Genomic DNA, 10,072 nt, shown 5'->3' with positions numbered 1-10,072 from the left:
GGGAGGCTTGATAGAGCAAACCAATGATGTATGCAAACCAGCTGGGGGCTTCACCAGGATTTCTGTGAAAATATGTAGATTTCTACCAACTGTTGCCTTTATATGTTGGTGTGCAGGTCTAAGCACCTAACAGATGTGTGGAGCCGTCGGGTGCCCCCAAATAGCAGACTGAGTTTAAGGACTCCTCTCCGTGTGAAAGGACCACCCAGAACTCCTCTTCCCAGGGAGCTCGGTTGCAAAGAGCAGCCTGGCAGGGGTGATCTGGTCCGGCGACAACACTCTTGCCTTCTCTCCTCCCTCGCAGCCTTTAGAGCTCAGTAGCACCTTGATGGAAATTTAACCAGATCTTTCTAATTGCTATTTTATAGATGACAGAAGTTGAGACCTGGGATGCATTTCTCTCTAAGGATTCAGAACGTGGGCTACACCAAGAATCAATGGGGAAAGCATCCAGATGAGGAAGGGCCCCTTCAAATGAGTGTCATGCCAGGGGAGTGAGCCCAGAAGGCAAATGACACGAGTGGTGACCTCCGAGTGGGCTGGTGACATCAGAATGCACATGGAGGTTGTCCACGGGAACTGAGAGCTGAGTGAGCAAAGAGCCACCCTGTTGGTGATGACCAAGAGGGAAGACATCTGAGAGAAAATGGGAACAGCATCTGTTGTGCTTGGTTATGGTACGAGCCAGGGTGGATAGGAGATGAAGGCGTGTGGTAGCATCTGACGGGAACGGAAGGCATCTGGAGAGGTGGGCACGCTATCTGACTAGGCTTAAGGAAGTGCTTCTCAACCAATGGTGACTTGGTGTCCCAGGGACATTTGGCAATTTTTGTTTTGGTTATTACAACTGGGCTGGGGGTGTTACTGACATTTCTTGGGAAGGGGCCAGGGATACTCTTAAACGCCCACAGTATTTAAGGCTCACAACAAAGAATCAACCAGACCAGAATGTTAATAACATAGAGATTAAGAAACCATGTTTAAGAGTTTGTGAATGTTTAAAGCAGTACCTAATGCCAGTTTTCACTTGTGCCTGTCAATTCTACCACCTTGATTTGAGATTAATTTTCTCTGGTTCTACAGAGTCATTTCCCACCTCGTAGACTAATGTCATGGCATAAGAGGACGACGGTTTAGAAGTATACAAGCACATTCTGCCATAGATTAGGCCCCGACTTGTTCTCCCAAGCTGGAGGCAATCTCTTCCTCCTTGGCACTCACTAGGGTTCTATCTGTGCTTCTAGAGATTTTGAAACTTTATCTCATCTGAGCCCGATTAATTCACCTCCCACCCTTTGTGGCAGCCACCTGAATGTCTTTTCCCTAGAGAATACCTAATGAATGTTTGCAATCCACGCAAGGCCACTGAGGCAGAATTGAAGCTGAATTTCCAGGCATTCTTTACATGTTTATCTGGTTTGGGAAGAGTGGTCAGATGTACTTTCAGAGCCCGTCTCCACTGGAAGAACCCATGGGAAGAGGACCAGAGCCCCATTACTATAATAGTCTTATCATGTTACTTATTTGCCCCCTTGGATTCCAGCAGTTTCTCACTTTTATGGCCTTGAGGCTCCATTGGAGACAGAAAATGGCATACTCTTCACTCACCTGGTCTCTCGTCTGCTGCCCACATAGAAACGTTGTGTGCTTCCTGTGTACTCACTAGGGGACTCTGAATAAATGAATCTCTCTAACGCTGTCCTAAGTGACCTTGTGAGGTGTGAAGAGTAAGAAACCATCCCTCTCTTGACAAGTTCTCACTTAAGTGAAGAGGACAGATGGGTCCATAAATTATCTTGATAGATGGATTGAATGCCTGAGTAGAAGGCATATACGGTGTCTGCGAGGACAGAGCAAAAGAAGACTCATTGGCCCTGGTGGGAAGGGAGGGGACAGCGAGTTGGGGAGGGCCACATCTTAACTGGCCTTCAAGGAGGCACAGGTGATCAGATGGAATGGCATGCTTAAGAGGGGCTTCTTTCTTCACTTAGAGGAACAAGTGGCCAAGAAAAGAAGCCGTGGCATCCACCTTGCTGCCAAGGCGACCCAGCCATTTCTTCCCATGGCTTTGACATGAGGGACAGACCGCCAATCTGGAGGGTGAAAACAATGGATGAATATCCAAGTTCTTGAACCACAAGACCTTCCAGAGTCTGAACGTGACCCAACTGCCTCATCATCTACCCCCATGCTCTCCCCCCAGATCTCGGCCATCCCCTTCTAATTCCTGGTTACGGCAGAATGTTCTTGATTCTTCGGGCCACCATGTACTGTGTCCTTTCCTAGTTTGGAAAGCATCCTCCACAGGTGATTTTTCTATTTGTGAGAGTCTCACCTATCTTTGGTTGTAATGTCAAAGGCCGCTTTATTCTTGAAGCATTTCCACTGTGCCTGGGTAGAAACCCTTGCTTCTGTCACAGCTCTTCCTATTTGGGTTTTGTATCATATGAGTGCTAAGGATGTTTGAGTTTATCTGTCTCTCATGTGCTCCCTTGAGGCCATGCGTGATATATTTTTTAAAGTTTATTTCTTTATTTTGAGAGAGACAGAGCATGTGCACGCATGAGTGGGGGAGAGGCAGAGAGAGAGAAGGAGAGAGAGAATCCCAAGCAGGCTCCGCATTGATAGTGCAGAGCCTGACACGGGGCTCGATCCCACGAACCCTGAGATCATGACCTGAGCCGAAATCAAGAGTCAGATGCTTAACCAACTGAGCCACCCAGGCGCCCCACCATGCAAGATATTTTTAACATACATTTGTATATTTGTTATCACCCTCTCTATCCAGTGTCAACTTTAATGAATATGTAGCAGGTGCTAAATAAATGTTTGCTGTTGACAAAGATGATAAGTAGAAGGCAAGTTTCATTACATTTTTCAGGAACAAGTGGGTGCCTACAAAAAGGACTCGTGGGCTTCAAAGAAATATTGACTCTTTTCAAACTCCACCAGGGTTCACCTTTGCTGGTGTTCCTAAATACATAGACTTCCATGGTGCAGAGGGGATATTAAAGTTCAAAGAGACATAGAAATCAGGTTGAAGATGGTAAGTGATCAGACACTTAAGGGAATAGGAGCATTTCCTCGTTTTTGGACTGGAGTAGAAACGTCTGTAATCCAGATACTTAAAACTTGTCTGGGTGAATAGGTGGGGGAGGTTTCACAGAACAGCCTGGAGCAGGGCCCTCGGGGATGAACTTGATGTGATCGTAAAGGTCACATCCAACCCCAGAGCTTCGAATTCCATGATAGCACATCTGCTTTTGATTGCAGGGGTTCTGAGCACTGGGCTTAGGGCAGGACGCCATCTGAAGGAGGAAATACTAAGCCTGTCTGCAGGTCTGGATGTTCCCACAACGGGAGACCAGCTAAGCCCTGTGGCCGCAGGAAAGACACTGGAGCTTTGTCTCCGAGGCCCCACACATGTAGAACTTTGCAGCCCGTGCTGGCCTCTCTGAACAAATGAAATGGAGCATGCGGGATGTGAAGTCCGGGAAAGTGGTCCCCACAGGAGCTGGAGATGACAGTTTTAAAGGTAGAATAACAGGGTAGTTAAGAGGAAGGGTTTGGAATCCCAATCAGATAACCTAGATAACACCACTAGCTGGCCCTTGGGTGACCTCAGGGGTTTTCTGGTTCCTTGTTTGTAAAAACGGGATTTATTGAGATGCCGCATGCAAAACATTTAGGGCTGTGCCTAGGACTTGCCAGTCAATCACACTCGGCTGCGATTTTATGATGTATCTTCGGTTTGGTCCATGTGGGGAGACAGAGTGGTTCTACATCTTTGACGTGTGAAAGAGGGAAAGAAACCCCACCCCCTGAGTACTGTTTAGAATAGTGGAGCAGCACTGGCTCCCTGCAGGGCACAGATGTGAGGGGCCCACTCTACCAGCAAGTGCACTTGCTACCCAGCAAGAGCCAGCCAGGGCCACTGCGTCCTGTGAGCGGAGGCGGCCAAAGCTGCAAAAACACATGTGGCGGAACCGACACAAGGCGGTGGTGCCCGGCCCCCGGGAGGTCCCCAGGCTGCATGGGACACGGATTCCTCGGAACGCCGCAGAGGCCAGGGCTATGTAAACAGGAGATCAAAACAACAGCCTCGCTGGCCCTTCAGTGTGATAAATGTTCGCCCTCAGATTGCAACAGCAGTCAGACCACCACCGTCTTTTCGTAGCCTGAGTTTTAAGAGGCCTCAGGAGGAAACTTGCCCGTGTGGGTTTAGGGAGATCCTTTGAGCTGGCTTGTCTCCCTCGTCGCTGGATCCACCTTCTAGAGGCAGACAGCCCCCTGCATTTTCAAAGCCCAGCCTGCCTGCGTGACCCCTCCCAAGTAAGGGGGCCTAGGAGCAGGCTGCTTCGAGGCTTTCATCATTCAAAGCCAGCTCAGGGACCCTTCCCCCACAGCGTGGGAACGAGGGGCTGGCCTAGTGCAAATTATGCCCATCGTCCCAGGACCACCGAAGACCATGTCTGTGAGCTTGGGAAAGGGGACTTTAATGGGAAGGGGAACAGAGTGGCAGGTGTGCTCAGGGTCATAAAACCAAGCAAGTTTCAGTGGTTCTTCCTTCCAGTGCTTGCTTCCCCTCTCTGCTTCAGTGAGACCGAAGCCCGGTTGCCTTGGTCCTTACTCATCTGGCCCCTCGCTGCCTTATCTTGGGCATCTTCCCTTAAAAGCAAGAAAATATGAAGGGAAAACATTTCCTGTTAAATGTCCCAATACATGTGGCTGCTGTAGGTTCTGCTTTAGAGTGAAACTGACAGGTTATGACTCAAGCAATCCCCCTGGGCAGACAGACAGGCAAATCGATCAATCAGTTGGGTAATCTATGGGATGAAAAGATCTTTGGGGGTGATTGAAACAGCTCTCTCAGATCTAACCATCTTCTGTTTCATTATGAGGACTGCAAGTGTTATCAGCTATTTTTGACCATTTCTCATTCTGTCTTTTCTGTCAGAAGTGCCAAATTAATGTTCAAGCCCCTGCTCATGTTTGTTATTTCATTTAGGAAGTATTAGCGATAAAGCCATTTGTCGGAGAATGTTTGACTTGCTTTGTTTTTGTTGTCTGGCCTCTAGGTTGCAGTGTTTGGGGCCAGAGGTGATTATCAACAGCATGCCCCAGACAAAATGCTCTCAGACTGACTCCTCTAAGTATCCAAGAGGGGAGGGCCGAGGATAGTCCTAGGAGCTCAGTGCGGTTCAAACAGGGCCGTGGGTAAAGGCCGTGGGTTCAGATTGGTCTGGGAGGATCTCAGAGATGTGTATGCATTCGCATGTGTGTATGTGGATGTGCATGTGTGTGTGTGTGTATGCATACATGTGCAGGTAAGTGCACATGTGTGTGTGTGGCATGGCTGGGGATGATGACAATAATGATGAGGAGGAGGAGGAGGAAGCTGGTCACTAGGTTTTCATGATGGCGCGCAAACCTTTGCCTGGGTGTTCATCTGTGGTCTATTTGAAATGTCTTCTTCAGCTGCCCAGCAATGGCTCCACGAGTTACAATAAATTATAACACTGTCAGCTGCAGGAATCTTGGCAAGGTAGCTGCTTTGGAGGGCTCAAGGTTCCAGAGGCCTGGCTTCCTGTTCTTGGTTTTTCTATGGTGACTAATCGGGCAGTACTGTGGACTAGAATGCACAGCACAAGGGTTGACATCTAGGCCTGAGCCAAAGGCACTCAGCAAACTCAGAATCTCAGCTGGGAAAGGGGTTTGGCGAACACCGGAGCCCAAGTTGGCCATGCTGGCCACTTCTCTTGGGTACGATTTGGACAAGTCTTTCTCTCCGCATTCAACTTCCCCATCTGTTAGCTTTTAGACACCTGTTTCTCAGGGTGTGATTGCAATAAACTGAATAAACACGGGACAGCTTTTTAAAAAGTAATAAACACTCTCCTATATTGGAATTTATCAAGGGCAAAACACATACACACACGGGAATCAATCCATTCCTAAAGAAGACATCCATGAGGGGGCAAACTTTGGGCATTTGGGAATTATGTCACATGACACCAGCATCAGTCCTAGACGTTTTTATTCCATACCTACCCCGTGTTCTGCCTCATGCACGAAGGATACAAATATGAAGGTGGGTCCTCATTCCTCGCCTCCAAGATTTTATAGTTTTGCCGAGCAAACTGACAAGGTCTCAGTCTTAGTGTCTCAGAAAGCAGAGGACTCACGGGCTGTCACTGTGTTAGGGAGTTATAATGGACGGAATCGTATTTCCCCCAGATTCGTATGTTGAAGTCCTAGTACCTCTGAATAGGACTATATTTGCAGATAGGGTATTTATAAAGGTGATTTAGGTAAAACAGGCTCTAATCTAAGATGGCTTATCTCTAAGAAGAGATAACACAGATACAGAGGGAAGACCACGGGGGGGACACGGGAAGTAGATGGCCATCTACAACCCAGGGCGAGAGGTGTCAGAGAGATCCAACTCTACAGACACCTGGATCTTAGACTTTCAGCCTCCAGCACTGGGAGAAATACATTTCTGTTGTTTAAGCCTCCCTGGGGTGTGGTGCTTTGTTCCGGCAAGCTTAGCACACTGATACAGAAGTGCCATCGTAGGCAGCAGGAGTGAGCAGAGCATGGAAGGAGAGAGAACATATGAGAGCAAGGCCACTGCATCAGTGTGGCCACAGCTACGTGCAACCTATGGCTCCATTGTGTGGGTCCCATTCTCAGAGGAGCATTCTGTGGAGCCAAGGTCCACTGAAAGGTACAGGATAAAGGGGGACAACGAATTATCAAACTGCGATCTCCCACCGCTCACGTTTGCTCCATGGGACGTTGGCTCCCCTGTACTTTCAGGTGACGTATTCGTGGGCACTGAGCAGGACCTAGGTCCTGGTGTCACAGGGAAACCTGTTGAGATGACAGAAATGCTTGGCACTAGCCAGGGGGAGGCACTGCCCCCGAGCCCCTGGGAAGTGCTGGGAGCCCACACACAGCTGCAGGAGCCAGAGTGAGTGAGACCCGGCCCGGTTCCTAGGGTACCAAGAGGCTTCTTGAAAAGAACATGGGGAGGCAGGGAGGCACAGCGACAGCAGTCGGTGTCGGGTGGGACAAGAACACTGTGTGTGCAGCAAAGGTTGCTGGGAGGTGAGTCAGAGGGGTCCTGTGGTGAGACAACCAGACTTGGAAGGATAAAGCATTTGGGTTCCATCGTGAAAATAACGAGTCGTCACTGAAACAAACACTTTAAGCAAGGGTGATGTGACTGAGTTTGCACTCAGAGACAACTCTGGACTCAGCCTGCCTAAGAGGTGGGCTCATCCACAGCAGCAGAGCCCAGGATGGGGGCACCCAGGTGCTCCCCCAGCCCTTTGGTGTATCTCCCTCTCCTTTTTAGGAAGGAGAGCAGGTTGGAGCCGGCAGCCTCCCCACTCAGGGCTACTTCTGTGAAACCGTGAGATTTACTGGCCACGCTGAACTGACAGGTCAGGCCTGCCCCGCACTCAAAAACCTCTTGATTTAGTGGGAGCTAGAGGCAGAAGGGAGAGAACAGGGACTCACCTGTTCTTCAGGGCTCTGGCGGGGTGAGCATCATAAAATAAGTTTTGCCTTCAATTATTCCTTCTCCAGAAGAGGCTTTCCTCATGGGCGTGAGGGAGAAGACCCTCGAGCCGCCTGTCTCCTCAAAATGCCGAACATCCCCCCCTGACTCCAGCCGTGTCCGTTAAGAAATACCTGTCCCAGAGGGCTCAGAACCCAACATCATTCACTTATTCCTCAGTGCAGACACATTTGATCAATTGCTTCCCGAGGTTTGAGCTCCACCAGCCACTGGGAGGGTTTATAAATGGGAAGGAAGTCCAAGGTCGTGTCTGAGCCTGGGGATTAGTGGGGAGGGCCTACTGGGAAGGTGACTAAGGAAGGGGCTTTAGGCCCCCAAAGAAGAGACCGTCCCTAGGGAATCCTAGAGGGAAGAGGAGAGAAAAGAGGCAGCGCGCAGGTCAGCTGTGGGGACACAGCAGTCAGAAGACTCACTCGGGACACTCACAATGCACTGGCGGGGCGGGGGGTGGGGGGCAGGCATCCAGGCCCGCAGGTTGCTGGCAGGTGAGGCCAGGCCTTCAGACCCTCAGGGAGGCTCTGCTCCTGAATATTGAGGGACACCCCTGCCTCCCTAAGGCTTCCACCTCAGATGTATCCTGGGTCAGGACTGCAGGGTGTAGTTCCCATCAACTCAAGTCCTGGCCACACCCTTGTCTCCTGACCTGGTGACTCCCCGGCACGATACCCAGACGCAGACGTCCCTGCTGCCCTCTCCTTACCAAGTGTCAAGGCCGAGCCAGGCCCAGACTGAGAGCAGAGAAGATCTCTGCCTTTGGGATTAAAGACCGGTCAACAGTCTGGAGGGGTTTCGGGAGGGCGTGGGGGCAGCACTGATTGATACGGCCCGACAGGATCCAGTCTCATCCGAATGTTTGTGACTCTCTCCGGATTTCCACAAAAACAAACACCAAGAAACCCCCCAAGAGGGAGACTGTGGTCTGCAAGTCAGGAAAGAAAACGTCATGTTCCAAGTTCTTGAGGTTTCCATCATGCCATGCACCCATCCACTTGTCCAGAACTGGGAACCTATTGTAATGTGTCCCTTGTTATTTTTAGAATTTAAGATGATATTTTCCTATTTTAGTTAATGGCCTGAGAATGAGATTTTGGTTGTTTGCAATAAATTGCCTGATTGGGAAGTATTGGTGCAGTGGGACTCTATAATTCAGTCTTCTTTATAGCATAGTTTCGGGGTTTTTTTGTTTGTTTTTTTTTTCTCCTCCCTTCTTGGTCTGGAGAGTTCCTTTAATCAGGTAGTGGGAGTGATTAATGACCACGTGTGCCTGCGTGCAGATGGAGGCCGCCGTGTCCTCCGAAGGAGGAGACCAGGGATCGTGGCACCAGCACCGATGCAGGAAAGGAAATCCCGGGCCGCATTCTCTACCCAGAAGGTGCATGCGTGTAATTAAAACCCTGCCAAGTCCCACCCCGATGCAAATAGGGACGGATATAGTAATTGATGGAATGTACTCAAGGCTCTGTTCTCAGATGTGCTGGCCTCATGCCCCCTTTCTGGTCCAGGAAAGCAAAGAGGTGGGAAGGTATAGAACATTCCACATCCTTTTTTTTTTTTTTTTTTTTTCCTTCTGCTCATTATACCAAGAAGGAAATACTTAAAATCTTCAACCAACATTTTTAAGCACTTATTATGAGCCAGGCACTAAATGGCAAAGGGAGGAGAGGCTATAAAAAGGGGTAATATTTCACCACTGCTTCTGGGGAGTTCACAGTTTAGTTGGGGGGAGGCTCATAAACAAATAATTACACCTGAAGATGGGAACAGTCACAGCAGGGAGCTGTGTCGGACCTCGCAGGAGCTCAGCTGGGAAGGAGGGGAGGGTGTTCCCAGGGGAATAATGAGGTGTGCGACATCCCAGTGCCTGGAGGGTGAGGGCCGGTGGGTGTGCGACAGGCAGGGAGGGTGGAACAGTGGGGCAGGGATGGGACAAGTAGGATGGACCCAGAACAGGGAGAGTTTATATGCCCCCCGTGAAGAGTTTGGATTTGCTTCTGCAGGCAATAGGGAGCAATGGGCTATTCTACAGCAGGAGACTTGAAATGGAGCTGCTATTTTACGGCTGCACACATTTCATTGCAAAGATGTGAAAGCCGAGGTCACACGGCTGATGGGTGGCAGTGCCTACTGTCCTGAAAGCCGCTGGACTCAGGATGATTCTGGAGTTTCTCATGAATGCTTTCATTCTTAACTCATCCCCTCTGGTTCTGTTTCCAAAAGGAATACATCCTTACTGTGTTTCTCACAACTGTTCCGGGCGCAGTTTCCCTCCACAAATCACTTTTCAAATTTGCCCCATCTTTACCCTGCTGGACATTTTCAAAAAAAGGCTCTAGCCATTGGACAAACAACCTAACAGTGAGGTTCTCCACATAACACATTTTTCAAAGCATACAAAAAAAAAAAAAAAAAAAAGAAGTACACGCAGCCTTGCACTCTGTCTGGGACGTCTATACCTGGGATGTTTCTCAGAGGGGGTCTGATCCT

At 49.4% G+C, this 10,072-nt stretch overlaps 1 long non-coding RNA gene across 1 annotated transcript; it reads left to right on the top strand.

Moving 5' to 3' along the window:
• Window positions 1–517: 517 nt before the first annotated feature.
• On the top strand, window positions 518–2,163 carry LOC125933375 (uncharacterized). The gene is made up of 2 exons (XR_007460936.1): window positions 518–748; window positions 1,992–2,163. It is a non-coding gene; the product is annotated as an uncharacterized LOC125933375 (long non-coding RNA).
• Window positions 2,164–10,072: the final 7,909 nt, after the last annotated feature.

The sequence above is a fragment of the Panthera uncia genome, chromosome D2, assembly GCF_023721935.1.
Source record: "Panthera uncia isolate 11264 chromosome D2, Puncia_PCG_1.0, whole genome shotgun sequence".
NCBI lineage: Eukaryota > Metazoa > Chordata > Mammalia > Carnivora > Felidae > Panthera > Panthera uncia.
Note: the sequence above shows the minus strand (reverse complement) of the source record. Positions and strands in the feature narration are given on the sequence as shown.